The 24,447-nt window shown below is 39.3% G+C and overlaps 1 protein-coding gene across 12 annotated transcripts in view; it reads right to left on the minus strand.

Moving 5' to 3' along the window:
- Nucleotides 1-24,447, minus strand: part of ATXN7L1 (ataxin 7 like 1) — a 132,206-nt gene that overhangs the window by 50,695 nt on the left and 57,064 nt on the right. Inside the window, exon 1 of one of the 12 annotated variants that reach the window (XM_030015951.2) lies at nucleotides 10,670-10,692. The exons of 8 other annotated variants lie outside the window; for them this stretch is intronic. The gene's annotated coding sequence lies outside the window, so the exon portion shown is untranslated. Of the gene's footprint in view, nucleotides 1-603; nucleotides 935-964; nucleotides 1,051-1,392; nucleotides 1,612-10,669; nucleotides 10,693-24,447 lie in introns of those variants that run through there. 3 more of the 12 variants (XM_030015947.2, XM_030015949.2, XM_030015950.2) reach the window with 3 other exon arrangements.

The following is a 24,447-nucleotide window of genomic DNA, read 5'->3' on the forward strand; positions in this document are numbered from 1 at the left end:
TCCCTCTAACGCTGTCAGAAGAGAGACACTAGAACTTTGTCAGCACCAGTCATTTTGAAACATTACTCTCATTTAGCACAATCCGACTTCCTGCGTACAAGAGGCCTAAAGCAAAAATCAATTTTAGGTTGACCCACGAATAACTCAGAGACCCAGTGTTATGGATTCTGGCTTGGTATTACACTTGGTAAAAACAAACAAAATATAATTGCTAAAACCCAGAAAGAAAGTTATTTACTGTTAGTAAACATTTACAGAATAATAAAACTCTTTTTAAGCTTGTATTCATCACAACCCTTGAGTTCATAGCCCTTTTACTTAAAATAGCATAAAGTAACTGATCTGACTGCCCTTAACACAATATGAATACTGTTTGTTATTCCCCATTTACAGTATTTAAGCAGATGGTAATGAAGTTCAGTATCTCATCCACAACGTGACTCTCTTCCAGTAACGTATCACAGTCTTGTTGATGAAGATGTTACTTATGGTAACTCCATACACCACCTATGCACAAATTACAGTTTTTCTATTTTCTAGTATAACCTGAGGTGTTTTGTTGCACAGTCCTTCACTATGCAAAGTTGAGCAATGGATACTTACAATTTCAGTAAATAGTAAGTGAAACCTGCCACCTTGTACTGATCCCGGTTCAAAGTTTGCAAATGTACTTGGTATTAATTCTAATAAAACCAAAACAGAAGAAAAACACACATGCCCGAAAAGCGACAGCCAGCGACCAGAAAACTGAACAACTAGACTGCTTGCAGAAATGTGTCATCCTGCAGTAACTGGCAGCTGGTTCATAACAAGAGTTCATAAACACCTTGTAAGCACTTTCATTTTGCAGCCACAGTCTGAAAAAACCTAACAAAACCCAGTACGTGAGGTTAAGCAAAAATAAACTTGGATTTGATGCTAGCAAACTACAGCATAACGTTGCAAGACCGAAGGATAACTTTACCAGCTTTTTTGACAAAACACTATTCCAAGTCCAGCTGAAAAAGTTTGGAAATAATATCCACAAACCGTTCCACCCTTCTTGCGCTGCGCACTGGAAAGGAAACAGCACAGTCGGTTTCATTTTGATACTTCTTGTAAACTGACAAAGGAAATAAACTGCCAGCTCAAACCCCCGGACTGATCCACTGCATAAAATGCAGCTCGACAATCGCAAGCTTCATTCCAGGTCAAATGACATAATTGGGAAATTATCAAGTGCTAAAATAACCACCGTTCTGCTGGTGTTTATTTACAATAAACACAAGCTTCGCTTTCTGACATAAACCCACCAAAACGATTCTCCATTTCACAAAGTCTACCAGTGAGTAGGATCAGCAAAATTATGCAAAACATCTTGCTAGAAGAAGAAATGTAAACTGAGCCACTTACAGAGAGGAGCAGGCTGCCAACTTAATCTGATTCTACGACGACTGTAAACATGTACTTTTGGAACGTGAAACGATTCAGATTGCCACAGATGCCGTCAGAGAAACACAGCAACGTGATTAGGTATTCTGCACACGGTAAAAAATCAGGCAGATGACCTGCCGCAGCAAATACCAGATCAGCACTTGCACACACCAACTGTTTTGACTACAGGCACTTGTTAAGCACCAAGTTTCAGGTCCTACCAGTTGGACACCAGAACTGATCCTGTGCCAAGAACAACAAGCGCTGAAAACGGCTGCGGGGTTTTTTTTCTTCTTTTGTAATTGTTGATACAACTCAAGTAACTGCAGAAATGAACCAAAGTGAAAATTAAAAGCAGCAAAAAAAAAAAAAAAAAAAAAAAAAAGTGTGTATTTAGAGGAAGACACTGCATTTCTTCTTTCTTGATTCAGGAAAGGAGGGTGTTTGTGTTTAACACAATAGGATGAATCTGCTGTTTTCCTGAAAATCTTTTATTTATGGGATAACTTGGGATTTGCCAGGGTAATTATAAGAGAGAGGAGGAATAATCCCTAGAATATCACTAAATTACATGTAAGTGGCCAAATCTCTTAAAAATGGCCAAATCCCATAAAAAGCCACACAGTCAGCATTTCCCAGAACACTTCCATTCCTCTTTGATAGAAAGCATTTAAAAAAAAACCCAAACAAACACCCCCCCCCGCCAAAACGTTCAAATGGAACCCCAGCAGGGAAAAAAAAAAATGCTTCAAATAGTGCGATTAATTACACTAAATGTAAAATTAAGCTGCTGGGTACTTGTCTGCTTCTCTTGCAAGGACTTTGAGATCTAAAGACAAAGCTCCAACGTATCACTGACATATCAGAGAGACAGGAAAACAATGCAAGAGTGAATACCTTGCCCTGGTGACAATGTTAGTCTTCACATCGCTGGAAGACCTAGATTTAACTCCGGTGTCAAGGCCTGTTTCTTCAGCTATAAAAGGGGATATTAATGATTTATGGTATTAACTTGATTTTAAAGAGAGTTGGAGATTTAAGTAGGAATTCATCACTTCTTCTAAGGACACAATTCCACACGTGTAATCAGCATTTGCCACCTGACACTGCTATTGCAGAAAACCCGACAATCTTCAACTATAAGTCATACGTATTTCTCAGCTCAGCAAGGCAAATCTCCGGGCAAAAAAATAAAAACAGAGCAAGTGGATCCCAGGTACACACTTTTTTGAGTGACACTCTAGCAAAGAAAAGCAAGGAGAGTTTATGCACAGAAATTTCCCGTTCTGCTGGAAGAGATGCTCTGGTAGTCCAACATGAATCTAGTGAGACATCCTGATGTGTCTGGGAGTGTCTGACGTAAATACCATCTCACACCTCATGCCTGGTGCTTATACCACAAGGACCAGCCCTCACCATCCTTTTGCACCAGGTTCCTCTGCACTGGTATGTTATTACCCGCTGACCAGTGGTAATGGTATTTCCACCATTTTTGTTCTCAGAGCAAGGAAATGTATTATCAGCCCTAAACTTAGGGCGGGTACATCAGGTGAAGTGCTAAAATATTTCTAGCAATCAAGCAATGGTACTTTCCTTCAAGCAAAGGTAAGCACCGCTGACAAATCAGAATTTTGTGGGTGATTTTATAAGTAAAATCTTTTATTTGGCTATTTGTTGGATATAAGAAAAAAGTGTCTTTACATTTAACACTGAAATATAACAAGAGGAGCAGCACTCTAGTTTACTAAATGCACAAATTTAAAGTCACCTATTCATTCCTCCGAACACCTGACTTAAATAATTTTACTCCAGACACACTGTTGCAAATAGAGGAAAATTTAGTATTGCCATCCTCTCACACCTCGTATTGTGTAACAGACCTGTTTCCTCAGGCAGATCTTTCACATTCAAGGTCATCTGATGATACAGATTTTTATTTATTTACTTACCAGGTAAAATATTTCACTGTTTCTCTATCTCCATCTTCAATGATATTCACAAAACAATAACAAAAAAAGTAATTTATGTACATTATTATTTTAGGAAATCATCGGATGTTTCCCCTCATCTATCATAAAACTGTTACAGAAAACTGGTACTTCTTTATTGCTTTACTTAATCCAAACAGCTATAACAGCATTTCTTTTCACAGATAAGAAAATATAAGCCATAGAAGAGTGAGATGGGCCTATTGAGGTGATTTGGCAAAAAACTATGCTGTATTACGCCTCTGAGAAAACAAGCTATCGTTTTTAGAAGACTTATGTTCTTGATGTGTTTTTGTGCATAATATCATGTCAGATTTTATTCAATATCAAGATGACACATCACCAGCTCATTTTATCATTCCTTAGAAGAAACTTGTATAAAAACTGTAACTTTACTGAAATTAGCCCAGAATAATAGCTTTGCAGGACTTTTATATAATCTATTGTTTAAATCTCCTGGCTTTTTCAGCTCTAACTGTTATTTGGAATCCAAAACCAGCATCTGGTGAAACAATATATTTCTTAACACGCTGTTTTATAAGCAGAGAAATAATGAAAAACATTTTTCTAAAAATCCGTGGGTCTGATCCCTAAATTTGCTCCATCTCTGTTACCCTGAGCTTCTCCGTCCCCCAGCACCCTCATTGTTTCATCCCCTATCCACAGTCCTTTGACACCCTGCAAAAGAGACAGGATAAGCTCTGTCTGGTCTGTAAGTACACGTGACAACTGTCAGTACAAGTGTGCTACTGCCACATGAAATACTGTTCTCTGGGAGCACATTAAGGTGTCTCTTCACAGTTTCTGATTTTCACAAGATTGCTGAAACTTTGTATTTTTGAACCAAATTAGCAAAGAGTTAAAAATCCTTTGACAAAATTGGTATAATCACATAAAACTTATCGCTATTACTATTATTACTACTACTATCATTATTACAATAATTATCATCTTTTAGGAAACTCAAGTTAAAATTTATATATGAAATTTTTTTACATGCTTTTCTGTGTTTGCCACTCCTCATGGATATTCCCAGGCATCAAATTAATTCCCTTGGAACATTCTGACATCTTTTGAAAATCCAGGTAACCAAACAGATCTGCCCAACTAAGGACACTGTTTTGCTTTGAAAATTGAATGAGCTTATTTTTAGTTTCAATTCACTTTATCAAACCCTGCTACAAAAGCAGCGTAACTGTCAGTGCAGAGTATTTCCTCATTCCAGACGTTTTAAATAAATCAGCTCACACATCTTTCAGGCACATTATTTGCCATAGGTAATAAAATCTATTATTTCGAATGCTGCAGGAACACCCACAAGTGATAACCCCCTAATACAGAGCCTCCAAAGTGAATGTGCAAAATAATTCCTGAAGAGGTCACTTGTTCATGTTTCCCTCACTACATACAATAGCTCTTACAAACAAGAAACCAAACTCTCAACCTTCTACGGAACAAAACTGAGCAGACAACACTGAAAGACATACCCAAATACAAAAGTGGGTTTGTAGGACATTTTTTATCTGTTCCTCTCCCTTAAAAATCTCTTTAGTTCTATATTTACGTGCAACTTAAGATCTAAAAAGACGGTTTCTACTTTAACTTGCATCATTTATGACTTCTAACTGTGCAAACTAAAGAAGCTCAGACCTAACCGCACATGAATGAAATAGATGCAAATCAACCTCTGAGAGTCCAAGTGACAACTACTTTGTATTCTGCCTCTGAATGCACCTCTTAACCATTCTTCACTGCAATGAACTTCACATGCTACAAATTACTTGTCCTGGATAAACTATTTACCTGTTCATAATACTAACAGCTTTCCCATTGTTGCCCTGAATGGGAGAGAATGTTGTATGTCTACAATTTTAAATGTCTGTTCTACCTATAGAAAAGATATCTTTCAAATGGGCCTTTACTCAGTTTTTTCCAAGCTTCTACATCATCAATAACAAATGGAGACTTCCAAAATTTGCTGAAGCATGGTCAGTTGGTCAGTGTTTCAGATGCTGTGTGAAGAAAGGCATTTTCCAAGGCCGCATAGCAATTAGAGTGCAGATCTGAATTTAAGGCATTCCAAGTTTATTCGCCCACTGATGTTGCCTCTGTCATGTATTAATGTGTCAGGAATGGTACAGGGAAAAGAGACAGATGATTTCCATGACAACTACCTACCAAGGTGCATGAACTGCACAATGTGTCACAGCTGTGAAAGCACAGCTGTGCAAATTCAGCTTTTCCTCCTACCACTTCCAATGTCTTGAACAACCTGTCATCCAGTGCAGGTGGTTCCAACTTTCTACACATCTTCTCAGAAGCACACACATACTACATTTTAGAAAAACTTTTAGGAAAAAAGAAACGTGTAGACACTCACCAGCTGAAGACATGGGATATTTTTCCTAGGAGGCGCTCTAATTACTTTCTATAATTACTTACATCAGCTCATGGAGGAAAAAAAAAAAAAAAAAAAATCACTTCTCATTAAAACAAGGCATAGCTCAACTCAGAAAAATTCTTGTGAGTTTTAATATGGACAGTAAGCAAACAAACCAAGATCAATTGAAGTCCAACTTGCAAGCAAGTACACATGGAGGAATCAGTTTTACCTGAAGACATTTAATTACAAGATATGCAACAGGAGGTCTCTGAGAACAAGCATGCAATAAACATCTTTCCAAGGTATCAAATGTTTGACATGTATCAGTCGTTTTTGATTTAAACCACCCAAGTCAATGGAGCGTAAGTAAAACATATTAGGATGATTATTTCCTACCAGGGCTTAGCTGGCTTTTTATAGTGCTAGAACCTGGCTTCACCCATGCTTGGTGTAACATGTCACTTCAGGTGGGAACACTGAATAGTACATATGTTTGTCAAGAGATGAGAGTAGCCTTTGGTCAGCCAAGAAATGATTACAGGAGGAGTAAGTTTGGAAGCTAACAGGAAGAAGAGAAAACAATTTTAAGACAAGGATTTCAAAGTGGGTTATTTATAGAATCAACACTCAATTATCCATGGTCAGATTATCTGTACCAGAGATGCAGAAACAAATCAGCTCCAGCTGGGCTCATTAGGCTAGGTACAGCTCAGTGCAAACGTTCCTATACTTCTAGGGAAGTCCAGAAATTATGCAACAACTTTTTTCAGCATAAGACTGAAGTCCTTTTTTTATCTAAAGTGAGGCACTTCCGTTGTCTCTGTATGGCATTTCCAAAGGCAAGACCATTGGGGAAAATGGCAAAGACTCCAGATAAAGCCACTGCCTTGCAGCATTACCCCTGTGCTCTGGGTCCCAAGAAGTTTTGTTAACTCAGGCACAGTGTCAAGCCCCAGCTGGCTACATGCATTCCTGCCATGCTGCGTCAGGGCTGCATCCTCCGCCTGGACGCCAGGGAGCTGGGGAGCTCGGTGCAGACAAGCACAAGATACTTGTGACAGCGCAGGAGTCAGGCACCAGCCAGCATGGCAAACGCTAATAAACCCAAATACAGCTGGGATGGCCTCCGTGCAGAGGGACTAAGCTGTGAGATCACTTGAGATTATGATTTACAGTCATTTAAACCAGATACTCTAAATAAGGGAAAACTTAAAACACAAATGCTTTCCTAACTGTAAGAAAAACACAGCAACAGACAATACCAACCCAGCTTGAAGCTCTTTTCCTGGCCACAATGCCAAAAGTGTAATTGACAGTGAAATAAAAAGGTAGACAGGGAAGGAAATGGAAAAAATCCAACATTATATTTCCTACCTGCCAATTGCTTCCTCTGAATCAGACTATCTGTGTTCATGCTGAAGGGCTGAAACCTTTCTCCATCTGTCAGGAGATAGCAAACTCCAGAAGAGACTTTATGCTCTTTAGACTCTTCTGGGAGTTGTCCCTCCTCATCAAATTGATGCTGGTATAGTTGAAAGAAATCCTACTGTTTAGAGATAACAAGAGATACTTCTAAATTGGAGGAGTTTGAGATTCAGTTTATTTTTTTCCAGCAATGGGAGTCACTTGACCAAAGAGGCAGGCAAAGGACAACACGCAGGATACTGGCATGAAAAATCTCAGCTATAATCAGCTGACTCCAGCTTGATTACAGAGGAGGAACTAAACTCTGTATTTGGCAAATGGATCACAGAGCAAGTCTTTTCTAAAGCTTTTTGCTGAGTCTGCCAATTGGTAGCTAGACAGTACAGCAGATTTAACCAGCAATGGCTAACAAGTGAACCAAAACTAACCACGCCTGAGCTATCAACCCTGGGATTTGCCTACTGTATCTAAATACTAAGAGAAAAAGGTTTATTTACACTGAAGAGCACAATGTGTGGCAGAGAACTGCTCAAGTAGTTTCAAATGATAGCAAGAAACAGAGTCTCACAGAGTATAGGATGAGATAGAGGAAGAGGGTTACCTATCCCACCAGAACATCATTGTAACACTTGAGGAAACCTGCAGGTCCTAAATCTACAACCTTATTATCCCTCCTTTCCTTCTGCCCAGTCCCAAATGCCTTGACTTTCAAGGTTGTTTTTCAGACCCTGAGCAAGTAATTAATGAAAAATAATAGTTCAAAACCAAAATTAACTATGACAGATATTACTTATCAGAGAACTCTGGCAGTTTTAGTTGTTATTATTTCTCCTTACATTTCAGATCCCTAAATGCCTACTGCCTAAAAGGTGATAGCAGTGGAAATTACAGAAGGTTTATCATCTTTCTTTGCTGTTTTACCTTAGGACACGAAGTTTATTCTCGGTATTAGGGACTAATGTATTTTGGAAGGTGTAACATTCAGCAAACAAAACTGGAAAATGTATCTTCTGCTGTACAGTATTTGCAGGTCTTGTGTATGGTATTTATCTTGGAATACATACTAATGAGGACAGCAGCACAAGCACTACAAGGGAAAGGACTCAATTACTGTAAACAACCGGGAGCAAAAGAGTGTTAAACATTCAACAATTCACATCAACGGAAGGTTTAAAAGTTTTCACATCTTATTTACTGTAACAAGATTGTTTCAACACTCCCCTCCTCCCCCGCTAAGTCCCATCAAACTAGGAAAGACCATAAACCCAAAACCACTGCACAAAAACAATTGCTGTAAGGTTTGAGGAAAGACACTGAAGATATTTCCCCTTCCTGGGGGCTACTGCCACATCAAATTTCAGCCTGTAACTTCCAGGTAAATTGGCTGCGTATCTGTCAAGCACATACATGCAAACAAAACTTACATAAACTTTCTGCTCCATTACTGCTCCCCCCACCCCAAGATATCAATTCGAGCCAGGAACGTGACTAGCAACTGACTGTGAAACACTTCCAGAGAACTTCAGATGTGGTACTTACAAAAGGACAGTGAAATTTTATGGCCTGAAGGCCCCAGAGCAAAGCTTGGTGACTGGCATTCGGCCTTGTGTGTTACGGCTGCAGTCATACTGCAGATCAAACAGAGATGCAACTTCTATTTCTGCTCTTCCTCCCTTTAAAAACGTTCCTGGCTCACCTTTGGCTTCAATCTGGTAGTAATACATGGCTGAATTATGGTGTAGGAATAGAGACACAGCACATTGTATAACATAACCTTGAGTCTTTCAGCAACTGCTTCCTAGAATAGGCTGCTCTTGTCCTGCAAGTACAGCGTGTATTGCTATCCCCAGATGTAGCCTTGCAGATTCAGTATATTGAAATAGGCTTGCTGAACCCACTTTCAGAAGCAATCTTGATTCATCCTGTATCAGGGACTTCTCTATTTTAATAATTTTATGCCAATTTACCAGTCACAAATCTTACATGCTTCCCCTCTCCCCTTCCTGTTTAACTCTAAAATTATTAAATCCTGTAGTGATACAGACTACTTTTGTAAGACTTTTGTCTTCCTTTTCATAATTACCTGTCAAAATCTGTTACATAGCAAGTTTAAAACAAATTATTCTATGCTGGTTTTGTATTTTAATTAAATATAAAGCAATACTGGTCAGATACCTCAGGTCATTTCTAACTTTACAGAAGTCAGAGCTCATTTAACAGTCATAGTGTTTCACAGATTTAGACAGATACCACCTCCATCAGATAACACTGGTTTCAGGTAAACAAGTAGGTTTTCTTTCTTCCCCTGATAACTATAATAAAGTTTTCTAGTGTCACTTAGATTGCATAGTTATAACCATTTAAAAAAATAATGTAATGAAGATACAGAACTTTAAGTTTTTCTCCTTCTAAGTTCATTCGTACAAATAGAGGGAGGCTGTAATCCATGCACACAGCCAGTACTTCAGCTGTAATTCAAACTAGAGCATAGCAGAGGTAAAGCGGTAATGCCGACATTAAACCTGATACTACACAGCCCTTAAGGCTTGCAGGTAATCCCTCTCTTTCCAAGAACTCCACACTGAGAGAAATCAGATATATTTAAAGAATAATTCAGTATCATGAAAGTACTCACTTCCTTTAAATTTAAACTTACACATCTAGAACCACAGCAAAGCTTCCAAAAGCAAACGCTCAGCAATTGCCTTGTTCTTTATTTAAAAAGCTCTATGGAATATACATAAAAGAGTCCATAAAAAAGTTGACAGCTGCTAATTCAAGAGTCAGCAGTTTCTCATTATAATGGCACATTGTGTTTAAACTGCTTTGGTACCACTGTCATGTTATTAATCAAATACCACCCCACTCCACCCCCCTGAATTACATATTTCTAAAACAGTACCCTTTACCAATGTAATCAGACACAGTTCACACTATTTTTTTTAACCACATTGTCACATGTGAAATATATGTGGCAGAGCAAAACACAGAACATACAAATACATACTATGCATAAGGGAGAAATCACGGTAACTTCTTTGCACATATGGGTCCAGCTAAGTTTCTGGTTACCTGCCTCTGTTTTGCTTTAACCTTTCCAAAGCAGCTGCAAATGGAGCTTAGCGTCTGCTCACAAGTTAAAAATCTTTGCAGTAATTTGTGTAGATTTGTGCAGATAAAAAGCATAGGCTACATTAAATTCCAAGACTGTAAGCAACACGAGCTATCGTATTTGCACAACAGCACGCTGATATGTTTGGGAAAAAAAAATAACCACAGTACAGATAAGCAAGGGTCAAAGTTCTGGTTATGCTTGAAGTTTCACTATTGGCACTTCCTGTTCTGAGTCTAAAATACTCTTAATTACATCTACTTTGCCCTTCTATGCTGAAGTAATGAAGTACTATTCTCCCCCTCCCCCCCCCCCCCCCATATATCTACTTCTGATTTGCTCACTTACATTATTATAAACCATTAGGCCAGTTTTAAAAGGTCTGCAGTCCACAGGAGGCACTGCCCCAATCAGTCACACAGGCCAGAGCTGCCCTTAGCCTTGCTGTGCCAAGCTCAGCCCAGGAGAAACCTCCCGGAGCGGGGCGGGAGCTGTAAAGGTACCCTCGCACCACTTAACGTCTCAGCTACTTTGGAGACCGTAAGAGCTGCTGACAACCCTTAGATACATGCCACCTCCCTCCACGTTACACAGGTATCCAAAACTACAGATGTTTCTCTCCAGCAACAGCTGTGTCCCATAACCTCGTGCGGCTCCCGCAACAGGTTTCTCAGGCCGCTCGTCCTCAGTGGCAACAAACCAACCCAGGGCCTTTGGCGACCCAGACTCACGTTCAGACCCCGCTGAAAAAAACCCATCAGCGGCACCTTCCCCTGGTGTGCCGAGAGGTTCACCTACGGAGGCTCCGGAGCCCACCTCCGGCGGCGGCTGCCGGGCCGCCCGCCGCGCTTCCCGGCGGGGAGGCTGCCGGGAGAGGGCCGGCAGCTCCCCCTCCCGGGCCCGCCGCCCGCCGGCAGCGCCGAGCAGCGCTCCGTAAACAAGAGACGTACTTACTGACGCAGGATCCCGGGGGGGAGCGTTAATCTTTCTTTTTTTTTTTTTTTTTTTTTTTTCCACCCTCCCTGTTCAACGCGACGAGCAAGAAAAGCCCGAGCAGCGAAAAGCTCAGGACTGGCACCCTAAACGCAAAAATCTTCATCCTGAAAACCCTGCTTCATTTATCATTTGATTCCTCTCCTGAAAAGTTGTCAAACTCCTAGTTTAGTTTAGGAAGGCTTACAGAAAGCAAGTCCTTCAAGCAGACAGCGAGCCAGCAGTGCCTCAGCTTCAGCCACCTCCAGTAAGGTTACACGTGCTCTGCCCCCCTCTCAGACTCCAGCACTTGCTAAACTCCACAGAATAACGCACGGTAACCAGGAATTAAAAACGAAGCTTCTGAGGATCTGATTATATTTGATTTTTTACACAGTGGTATCCAAGTGGACCCAGAATTAAGATCCTGTTACAGTCAGCTGCTGGATAAACACTTAAGTTCTTTATCACCTATTTTTCTTCTTACAAGCACTCCGTACCCACAAGTACACAGATATCAGAGCTATGGTGTCACCACCCAAAATAAAAAGCTACATCAACAAGCTGAGCTTTGCTGCAGCACAGCTCCGTGTGTTAAAGCATCCCCCAGCCAAACTCTCACCCAGCCCACTGCTGCTGGCAACAGCGGGTTCCCCGTTAACCTGAAATACTTCCTTCGGCGTAACTGGCAAGATTCAGAATGGAAGTATGTTTAACGCTTACCCGATGCTATTACAAGTGATTTGTTTCAACCATATTTAAAAGGGCAGCCCCTTGGCTCTCCCCACACACCTGCAACTCCTCTTGCAGCCGAGTAGTTGTTGGCCTGTCCACTAAAACCAGCCAAAAACATCAACTTGCAGCAGACCAGCATGGGACCCCAGTTTAAATGCAAATTTATTCTCACAGCTGTGTCCAATGTGAAACACACTGGCAAATGCAAGCTCACATGATAAGGTACTTACAAATGTTTTAGGATTAAATTCTATATATTTGCACATGTGCCTGGAGCAGTGCTCTCCAGGAAATTAAGCTGGGAGATGTTCTCTGGAGTGGTGCATTCCCCAGCCGCGCACCCTCCCTGACTCTGCAGGGATCCCAGTGGGGCAGGAGCGGGAATGGCCCCAATTTATTCAAGTTTCTTTCTTAATCACAGAATCCTCTGCCTGAGGCCTTGGAAGAAGAGAGAAAGCGGACGGGGAGCGTGAAAACACAGAACCAGCACTCTCGAAGATTAGTTACGGTAAGTAAGCTCTTCAGCGGGCACTGTGGGTCCTTCTGGAAGCAGCTTCAATACGGTAGAAGACAGGACTGGACTCAAGACATCCTGACCCACTGGACCCAAAATGGAGCCCAGAAATTTAGCCAACAGATCTTTGAAGGTGCATAACCTGCTGGTTTGTGGTGGTTTGTTTTTTTGGTTTTTTTTTAACTGAATTTGAACATGGGGCTTGAAGTCAAAAATAAAACAGATTATATGTTTGGGGCATAAGCCTACCTAAGCAAAATAATCCTGAATGCTTCTGGGATTTCTGTGTAGGAAAGCATTCACTGCAGGTATACACGCCTCACAGAAGAGGTAATCACTGAAGCCAAGGAATAATGAAACAAAAAATATTGAAGGAGAAATAAGCAGAAGAGAAACAAGTGATAGGTATAGAAATAATAGGTAGGTAATATCAACATGTAATAAATAATAAGACAAATAGTTAAGTAAAAAGTTTAAAACTGACTGGAAAAAAATCCAGCAAAAATATACGCTCATAAAAAGCTCCAGCAAAGCTGAGACATTGAAGGCTGAAAGAGACTATGGGTTGTGTTGCATACCTCCATCATTTTATGGCTAGGATGTTAGACACTGCTAATACCTATTTGTACGTCTCGGGTTCATGCCTGTGGAACAGCTGTCAAAGCATGCTGTAACACATAATCCTGGGGATCCATGGGACTGCAAGGCTGCTGCAAAGTGAGTGGTGATTGCTGCCTGATGTGAGTGTGTGATAAAGGTCACATCACAGATCTTGAATGGCCAGTAAGTCATTGCGCTATGTTGAATGTTTAAAATATAACACAGGGTAATGTTAAGGAAGGGTTAACTTCCACACAGGAACAAAACAACAGCAGAATTTGGGGGGTTGGGGGGGAAAATCCATAGTAACCATGCAAATGACCTAGCAGAAGTAAATTCAAAATGATGCTTTTGCTATCTGAAAATAAAAATCCATCTTCTGAAAAGCAAGGCTGATGTTGGCTTTTGTTTAAGATACAATCAGGATGTTGACAATTTTCTGTATCTTAATATTGGGCATCTCAAGTTATCCATCAATAGATAGCCTGAATCAAATGTTTCAGGAAGTGATAACCAATGCTTTCATTTTCAATCTAAAAAGGGGACTTTATCAACAATATCAAGATGCTTATTTAAGTATAAAAAGACTTCTACAGTTGAGATGAAGACCACAGACATTTACCTTATAGACTAACATCTTGTAAATGGTTTCTTTATACAATGTGATACTAACAGAGACAGTTTGTGCTAATGACAGACAAGTCCTGCACTCAATCATACAGAGAAAATATTGCACAGTAAATAATTATTTTCTAACTCTAGAATCTTAATACAGAACTTTTAGCTACAGAACCCACAATCTGTAAAAAGGTTGAGAACAAAACAAGCCAATAGTTAGAAGTACAATTAATTGTCGGTAATATGGGGAGAAAAAAAAAAAGGGTTTTTTTGTAAAGGATTACTCTCTTTGCTCATCTCACAGGCTTTAATTAGGTGGCTAAGAAATAAGGAGCAGCTAAGCGTGATTCCTTCGTAACCTGCTTTTTTCAGGCTATAAATGTGGCTCTAGTAATAGCAGTAATACATAAAAAACATTGAGGAGACTGCCTATTTACCAATGCCTGGATATAGACATAATTTGCCTGATGTCAGTATGAAGTTAGGATATCAGGGTGTTTTTAAGACTATCTTGAAAAGAAAACATCTAACCTCTGTAGCTAGTTTCAGACTGATGGAGCTGGGTTTGTCCCTATTGAGAAAAAAACAAAAAAAAAAGCAATATGCCAGCGGTACTTAATAGCAATTTTTTTGTGCTGTGCATCAGAAGAATATTCCCACAGAATTTTCAACAGGAGACCGCAAATTTAAATATTAAGTACTTTCCTGATGGACACTGGCACTATCAGACAGCTTGCACATTTAAGCTACTTGAACCTAGGAACATTTCTTAGTACCCAGTACACTAAGACTGCCTAGTCTGGAATGTGTTCTGGGACTAAAACTTTAAAATGCAGAAACAAGAGTCCAATCTGTTGGGTGCATACATGTTTCTTGCTAAAGCTGTGCAGGCCTAAAATAGTGCCAAAATTAATTTTGTTTCCTTGTACTGCTAGGTAGGTCAACACGCAGGGTTTTTTCCCCACCTAGAAACAAGCAATTCAGCACCAGCAAAAACAACGGAACAGACTTCAGGCAAAAAAACCCAAAACCTCAACAGAAACAAAACACCAGCACATATATTTGAGTGGCAGCTGTATGAAGTGTTTTGTTTTTTTCTGTAATTGTACATTAATCTCACTCTGAGCCCCAAATCAGGTTTCTTATATGGAATTTCAGCACCAAAGGACAGAAGAGGGGTGTTGGAGAGAGAGGTGCAAGTCAGAACACTTGGGAAAGCCAAAATTGTGCTGATTTTGCCTGCAGAGATTATTTCAGAAGAACTTCTAAAACTCTAGCTGATAGTTTCTGCAGACAGCTGGTAAAAACTACCAACAGCTATCTTATCTAAACCATACTTAGCAGAAAACAGGAGAGGAGACCCAGATTTCTATGAATTCCAAGTATCCTGACTCAACAACTCCCAACAGAGCAAGCATCTGATCCATTTTCAGAAACACCCTCTATGAAGCTGTGTTTGTGGCCTATAAAACACTCCTGCTACTCTTAAAGCATCATAGACCTTTATAAACAAATCAAACAACTCTTATTGTACTGAGGAAAAGTACAAAGCCCCAACTTACAAGTGGTGCTTGACAGACATTCAGTTATGCTTACGTTACCCTACAGATCATACTGATGCCTCAGCAGTCCCGAATTTTCAAGGCAGCTCCTACAGAAAGGCCATGGCATTCTGGCTTCACGTTTAACCTCTTGGAAATGAAAACTGATTAACGCAGGTTTAACTGAGGAGTGCCTTTGTCCTGCACAGTTCACTCCTAAATCCATAAATTAGACTACTATTTTTTAGAAATCCTAGAAGGCCTGAGATATATCCATACCCTGAGATATTCCTTTTTTTTCTGCTTGTCCTATCCATGTATCTGAGATTTGTCCGTATTTCAGGCAAGGAACAGCCACTCCAGTCCCTTTCACTTGATTGCAGTCAGTCCTTGCATGAGGTTTGCCCCATCCTTCCCATACGGAGATGTATGACAAACAGAGTTCTCTCCCTTTTCATTCTTCATCCAGGCCAGGAAGGTGTTGCCCATTTAGATGTCAATATGCATATACGTGACATTTTAAAAACAGCTTCAAATACTGTAGCAGCATAAGAAAAGACAACCTACCATCTGCTTTCATCTTTTCAGAAACATCACCTTTTCAGGAAGTGCTTATTTAATGTCTAGCACAGGGTTTCTCTTCCTTGGTCATAATCCCTACGGGTTCCTTATCTCTAAGTTTCTCTTATTAAAAATATAGTAACAACAAAATTAAGAACAAAAGTTTGTTTCAAGTTGAACATAGTTTTCTTGCTGTAAAACTTCTAACCTAAACTGTCTAAGCAAGTTTAAGTACCAAGAAGTGAGCACACCATCTTTCCAAAACGTAGCTAGAGTTAATATTATACAAAGACATAAAAATCAGTCCTTGTTCTCAATTGCTTATAAACGATGGTATCAAACACTTGGATACCTCACCAGCACCATGGAGTTCAGCAGTACTGCTATAGGTGCAGCATCGTGCTTATGTGCTTCTAGGATAACTAATGAAACTAACCCAACAAGGAACAAACATTCCTCCTCCAACACTTAAACCTGCAATTCTTCAAGCAAGCTCATGGAGACAACAAATCTTTCAGTATTTCTCTCATACAACTTTTTTCACTGCTCTAGGGCTCTGAAAGCTTTTGAATATTTTTAAAGAATATCTACATGTTAAATGATACATAAAGAGCTAATGAATGCAGAAGTAAAATATGCAAAAATAGCATTTCTTATAGAAGCAATGCACTACACTGTACATTGCATGTACATTGTAGTGGTTTCCTAAGTCTATTACTTTTGTCCTCATACACACATTGCTTCCTTAAGATGTTATATGGAAAAGGCCTCAAAGGTATCCTTTAACCATTTAGAGCAAACAAGAGAAAGTTCGTTGCTTGATGTGTGCAATGCTGCACACACCTTCATGAGCACCCCAACGTTATATTTCTTAGCTGTGAGATTCCACAATCCCACGTACGAGTTGGTATCTCTTACTGACTTAATTCAACTAATAATAAAGGTTTTATTTCAGTTAGTCTCTTAGTCTTGCATTAGAATCAAGTGATTTAGATTTAAATTAAATTCACGTAATTTTCACGTCCTGTGGGTATGCACATTTTGACAGTACTGCAAAAATGTACTGCAAGTTGCATAGAAGTTGATTGAAATGATCAAACCAGTATTTAATTGCTTCCTGACATGTACCTCAACACTGACTAACATAAAATAGTCCAGAGTGGATTTATCTGAACATACAAAAGTACATTCAGAAAACATGTTTTAAAGTCACCTGCATGCATGGAAAGAATACAGGTTTTATTACTACATTTTTAATTCCTGAATCACACATCACAGCTTTTTCCCATTATTTGCTCTGCAACTACGTATACCACCTCAGACTGCCAGAAATTTTTTTCCACATAATAGATATTATAAAATTCTACTTTTGATTCAAAAATATAAAGAAAAAAAGTTTTAAACAAAAATTTCTTTACTTCTTTTCTTCTGAACCCCCTGCCTTTGAAAAACTGTAACATCCGTGCAGTCTCATTAAATACATTTGCTCAGATACTGTACAATAAAAACAATCTGTAAGTAAAATTCACGATTTTTTTTGCAGAAACCTGCATTCAATCTGTTATCTCTTCCCTCCTGAATTCAATGCTGCAGAAGGCAATATTCTGGATATGCAGTCCAGCAGTCCTCACCATTTTTTCCCCATTTAATTCTCATTTTCTATAATTTACAACTTTTACTTTAATCTTATTTAGTCAGAATATGTGGAGTTTTAAAGTTGTCCTTCTAGACTTTCCATGTCTTCTGACAATATTAACAGGCTTACTCCACACATTACAACTTACTCCCTACCACATCCCCCTTTAGGGCTGTGAATTCCTGTTAGAGATGAGCATGCCTTTTGTGGAAAAAAATAGCACGCCACCACCAATTCTTAGATATATCAACATTCTGTAGATACCAACTACCAAAAAAATGCTCAAATCCGAACAGGCATAGCCCAGAAAAATACCACTTTAAGATTAATTCAAACAGTAAATCTTTCATCTTCAAGGTCAGGTGTCCTTTTCAAAAGATATGCTTTTAAGATTGTAGTTTAGATAAAGACAGGCAGAGCTGATTTAATAATTAATTGCTGCTGCTGTTCCCTCTGTTAAGTGCTACTCTGAACCATGCATTCTCCCTGCTTTTTCCTTGCACCATCTCTGGCATTCAGCTGCCACCCTGATGGGCAAGCTTAGCTTGCTAAACCAGCAGAAAACTAACCAAAGAAAGGGGGAAAAGGTGCGAATCCACATATAAATCGAAGTGAATAGGTTTCTCCTATTACTCGATAGCAAGTTGAATAGTGTCACTATGGGGTAAGGTGAGCAGCAGAAGCACTGCAGGTAAGGAAGAGGATCCCAGGAGTGGGTAGGAAGGGCGAGATGAGAGGAGCGGGCTCTGCCCTCTCTGCAGCAGTGTGCCATTAGATCCATTCAGGTGTCCATTAGATGCCCAACAAGCCACAATCTGGCACAGTGATAGCCGACAGAGCTGTCAAAAAGGCACCGATGTCACCAACAAAGAAAACATCCTGAAGAGATGATTAATGTTTTAAAGCTGCTGAAGGTTTTGCTGCTGTTGAAACAGGTTCTGGCTTATTTCACAAGGACTGTGGCTGTCACTCAGTGATCGATCCTCTCTGGGAAAGAGCACCACTGCACCTCATGACCTGGGGCTGCTCTCACAGCTGAGCCTCCAACCTCTATTGTCTTCTTCCAATCTATCAATATTTACCATTGAGGCTCAACAGTTTATTCCCACAAAACATCAGTGACCGCTGTCCCATTTATAACCATGTTATTTTGGGAAACAATGACAAGCGTTAACAACCTGGCATCAATCGCCTGATACTTGTACTACGCTGGCTGGTCTTAGTTAACCTAGCTGCCTTCAGTTATGGCTTTCATATAGTAGAGAGGACATGACAAATGTGGTAAAAATGAGTAAGTAACTCTTCATACAACAGTATTTGAGAAATGTAATCAGCAGTCTGTAAAGAACTGAATACAAAAGGAGTAAAATTCTTCATTCACTATCTCTGTACATCACCAAGAAACAGCTTGCTTTGTTTTCAGGTACGAAACACTAGAATAACCCAGAGCTGCCGAGCCTACTGGATACTACAGACCTACTTTATCAGTGACTTTTACATATCTAAGAAAAGACTATCAGAGAAGTAATGCAGAGGCACAGGGAATTTCTTATAACACTTCCATACCAAGTGCACCTTGCCAGAATTGGGACTCAATGCTATCATAATATTAGTACCTTACTTGTGAGACTAATACGTTTCATTACAAAAAAACCTAATCCTACCACTGAAAATTCTCTAGAATCTAAACTTTAAAATAAAAACATTTTGCATTTTTTATTTGCCCCAATGTTTTCAAATAAAAGATGAACTGGAAATACAGCTGCACTGTTTAATTTCTCTCTTAGTTAATAAAACCCCATTTTTTTAGTTGAGAAATAAAAAAAAAACCTCACTACATGAAAACTAAGTTCTACATGAAAACAAAGTTTCACTATACTGAAATCAGTAAGTCAGCATGGAATAAATAAAACATAGGCTGCCCGTCAAAAGAAAAAACAGTATGAAAGACAGTGTAACACTGTTAGGCATGAAAATGTAAATGTTCATCTGCACCACAAGCAAAGTACTAACTGCATTTCTTGCAACACTATATGAATATTCCACACATTAAGGAAAGAGAGATCACTAAAGAAACAGACATCAGGAAGCTTTTCGATAATGTAAGGATAGGTGGACTGCGATCAAAGTTAAAAAAGCAAACTGCTACCATATGAGAACTTTTCTGTAAATGGCTAATCCACATTAATAAAAACACTACCAAACATCACTGCAGTTAGTCTTTTACTTTAGATTAATATCGACTAAGATGAAACATATTTTAATGTAACAGTATGGGTTACATTTTAAAATTGTTTAGTCATTTTTGCCATCAGTACAATCTAATGTTTCTAGGAATGCAAGTTATTTTTATTAGGCAGCCAGCTGCAGACATTGCTGGAAGTTAACTACGTTGAGTTCCAGAAAAACTGGGAAAATTAACATTCATATGCTTTCAAAAGCTTCCCAAACACGTGAATGGAAGCTGTGTTTGAATGCAAAATGTTTGAATGGCAAAAGTCAAACCATTTTGAAACTACATTAAAGCAAATAAGTAGTGATTTATTTGCAAAGTATCTTTTTATTCCATATAAAACTGCTTGTGCTTAGTGACCAAGATTTGGTCCATGCTTACAAGAAGGTACTACTACAATGGTGTATTATGAAATAATCTTTAAAAAATGAACTATGAGCAACTGCTTTAAAGAATTACTTTCATGCACACAGTGCTAGGGAAGGCAATGATGACTAATGGGGAGAGGCGCTGCGTGGCCAGCTGAGTCCCACAGCGTGGGGGAGGCTCTACATACCAAGGAACACTTGCAGGGAAGGAAAAGCAGACACACTTACATTGTGGTGAAAATATAAGGCAATAAAACAAATAACCTGCTCAGCCTTTCCTCATGTAGTATTTTTTTTTATAATTAAAATAAGCTGCTAAACGTCAGTGTAATTACATGAAAATTCCCTTTGCTATCACTTAAGTAAAGCTAATACTCAATGACTACCTCACATATAGAAGTCTATACTATCTCCACCTAAAGAGAGGTAAGCCTAAATCTCCATGTCCATACCACATGATAATATGTGCAAAGTCCACATGATAAAATCTTGCTTTCTATAGTAATATTGATTCTTGAAATTTCAACATTCTTCCATCTTACAGATAAAACAACAGACAAAAGGTATTTCAAGCCATAGCACAGCTTCCTATACAATACTCAGCATAGTCATCACTCTTCAATTTAAACAAGTTATTAATTACCTCAGCTTCACCCAGCAACACTTCTTATGCATATTTCTAGATGATCTAATTAAACTTCTTGTTCTTAGTAAAAAAAGCAGTTTAGTTTTTGCAAATAGGTATACTTTTTTTTTTTAAACAACAAAAATAGACAATGTTTCAAAATTTCCAGAAGTATCTTTAGGTGATCTGAATCAGACACTTAGTACATTCACTGCAGTCTCTAAGGGTGTAAAAAGTAGCATGAGCTAATATTACGTTGACCACACTTTATCCTCTGAGCACGCAAGGAATGGTACTAGCTCAGCACTGTGGCCATTCAACTTTATCAAATCTTAGAAAACTTACATGGAAGTTCTTGGCAGAAATTTTGCAGACTCAGAGCCCGAAAACCATTTCTCCCAAACAAGACCAGTACACATCTTGCTAACCAATGGGATCTCAAAGAAGCCAGCTATACCTGCATAACGTAACATGCCTGTGCTGCATCTGTGGTCCTCCTTCAACTTGGAAGGTTGAATTATTTAAGAACAAGCTAACCTCCCCCAAACTAACTGTTAAATGGAACATTTTGAAAAACAATTGGGACTGATCTGTGTGGTTCAGCTGAAGCTGAGCTTTAAAGGGAAGCACATCCGAAAAATGAGAATGGCAAAGCTTAACCAGTAAAACCAGCTTAGGTCAATACTGATACTGTGTCATCCAGTGTAAACATCTTACATGAACTGCACTAAGAAAAAGAATCGTAGTTTAAATGGGGCGGGGGGGGGGGGACGGGGACGGGGGGGACTGGACGACGACGACAGGGCCAGGCAGGGTGAAATAGAGCCTTTAAAAGTCCAGCACAATTTGCAACACAAACACTGAGAAGTAAGCAGCTTCCTCTTTGAATGAAGCAAGGGTCTAACCCCTTCCTGTGTCACAACTCCCCGCACTTACTTAACACATTTTCTACAGGCAGTAAACCAAACATCAATTCTATCAGCTTCAGAGACACGTGTGTAGCAAAAAAGACACCATACTGACATTACATTCAGTTTTAGAGAAGATAGAAGATGCATTTGAATGAGGACCTTCAGGTCTTTGCTGTCTGGACTGCCCAGTAAGATTACTTGTGATGAAATAGTTTATAACTTATAATTTATAAATTATAACATTAAGTTTTTTAAGCAGATGCTGTACAGCCACATAAGAACACAAAATGATTGCTCTAAAATTTACAAGAAAAACACAAGAAGACCATAAAGAAAATGCTGCCTGTAACTCCAAAGGTATGCTTTACAAAGCTGAGTTAAGCCATGCTTTATGCATTCACTTCCTTCACTGACATAAAATGCCCAGGTCAGATCTTCAGTTAGCTGACTTACACAGACACACGCACAAGTTTCAGGTGATTATGTTAACTGAAACTGAGAAGGCTGTAATACTTTTTCATGAAGATTTTCTCATAAAAGAGGTTTCAAAAAAAGGAAGTAGTAGTGGACTCCTCAAAATTCTGTTTGGGTAGATCTGAGTGGAGTAGTACAGTTTGTATTTGCCAAAGCTAAAGAAGGGAACGCTGCAAAGTAAAGGTGTGATATGATGCAGCAGCAGAGATGAGTTTTGTTAGATCATAAAACACGTAAAAGCATCACTTGTTTTACTTGCTTAACAGTTGATATTATGCAAGTCTGACTGCAGAGAGTCAGTTGGCATACATATATTCTCCTGCCATTAATCAGAACTTTCCAATAGATATTCTAACTTTCCTTAAGCATTAAAGAAAATAATTACACTGTTTTCTTTTTTGTGTGTGTGTTGTATGTATGTTTTGGAAAAAAATCAAATTAAAAAAATCAATCCAAGCCTACGTTAAATGTCAAACTTTAAAAAACCAAAACCAAGACACAAGGCAATTCTACTAAAATGACATTAAACTAAGATAGTTTAGAAACTGAAAATCTTTCGTTTTATAAAATGGAACTATGGAGCAAAAAACCTCAGTGAACAACTAACGGTTGGAAGTCTTACATGAAGCTGGCCGAACTTTTCAGTGTTCAGTGGAATATATTTGTTTCTAGCTCTCTTTTGAAACCATGATACTTGAAGCTCTATGTATCATTTATTTGAACTTTGTTTCATCTCAGTGATACTATCTAGCTAGAATTGCCACATTCATACCTGTGCCTTAAAAAGCAAAACCAAACCAAAGTTGCCTGCTTAAACAGTGCTTCTGGTGCAAATGCTGGCAACAACTTTGTAATTCCTTCATATAACTGCATCACATGATAAGCAACTGGAAATAAAACTGTCCCAGCACAGGAACTACTGAGTAATTTGAATCCCTCTCTGCGGACAAAAGCAAAGCAGAATAGACTGAAGCCAACTTTGCCAGGTTTCACTGCCACTGATCTCAGAAATGCAAGGGAGAAAGACACTTCACCTTTTCCTGCCTGCATTTCCAAAATCTGCCTTTGTATTTTGACTTTTCATCCCATGAAGAGTGAACAGGCCACTTACAGGCTCAGGATGACTGGGCATCCTCAAATTAGGGCAGAAGCAACAATTCAGCTTTGTTCCCTTATGCCTCTCTACAACCGTTTGCTGCAAGCGCTAAGGCAGAACTGCAATGGGAAGGCAGGAAAGCACGTGGATAAACCTGGCACAAAGTGTCGATGAGGAACCACCTCAGAGCATGCACAGGCAGGATCTTCACTTGACCCATGCTAACTGCAAGATAAAATCTTTTCAACTGTCTGTTTCCAAGAAGTCAAAAATTTGGGAATGACTGAATAGGTATCATAGTGATCTCAAAACTACTAATGTCTGTGAGACATGGTAGTCCAGTATTTGTGGTTTTGTTTCTCTAGCTTATAAAAATAAACTGGAGTGAAAACTGTGAACATAACAAGGACTGGAGATGAAAATATCCTGACCTGCCTCTCCTCCTAGTTCCCTTAAAAAAAAACCCCAAACCCTGCTAAGTGTGTTCCTCGCTGCAGCACTGCTGTTGACCTTTCATTCTTGCCGCTTCTCAAATGCAAAGGCAAGCTAATTTCGATTTGATTTAATCCCAGTCTGCCAGATAAGGCTTAAAGAGCAGTAAGGATCTGGGCCATGGAAGAGAAGAAACCCCAAAATACTCCAGTTCTTCCCAAGTCTGACAAACAGACACTAGATGAAGTTTTCATGACTCCCAGGACTCCAAGCTGGGAAACGTGAACTGTGGCACTGGGGTTGCGGGTAATGTCCTTGTGCATGTCCTTCCTCTGCTCTTGAGGGAAAATATAAAGGGTTGTTTTCCTGGTTTGGGGTGGGGGTGTCCTCTTTTTTCCCCCCTTTTACCTCTTTGCAAGAAAAAAAACCACCCTGACCTCAATAGGGCAAATGTTACAGGCCACCTGGGGTATTATCATGCCATGTGTCAGGGAATATTTAACTTGGTGCACATATAGCCCATAGCTCTCCACAGCTGCCAGATCGACTGGACATGAGCTGTGCCGAGATGAGACAGACGAATCATAAGGGAATGCTCAGGCTTTGTCAACCAACCCACTGCTGGTAACTGCTGTCTGAGCATCCTGACTGTCCTCAAAATTATTTTATATTCAGGACACATCAGTAGTTACCATTGATCCAACAAACACAGGAGCTGATATTATTATGGCTTTTTTCCCCCCAAATACCAATTTACGATTCTCTGACAATTCTGTGACTGGCTTTATTTCTCTTTTATGACCAGCTACT

Source organism: Aquila chrysaetos, chromosome 5 (assembly GCF_900496995.4).
Source record: "Aquila chrysaetos chrysaetos chromosome 5, bAquChr1.4, whole genome shotgun sequence".
In the NCBI taxonomy this organism is placed as follows: domain Eukaryota; kingdom Metazoa; phylum Chordata; class Aves; order Accipitriformes; family Accipitridae; genus Aquila; species Aquila chrysaetos.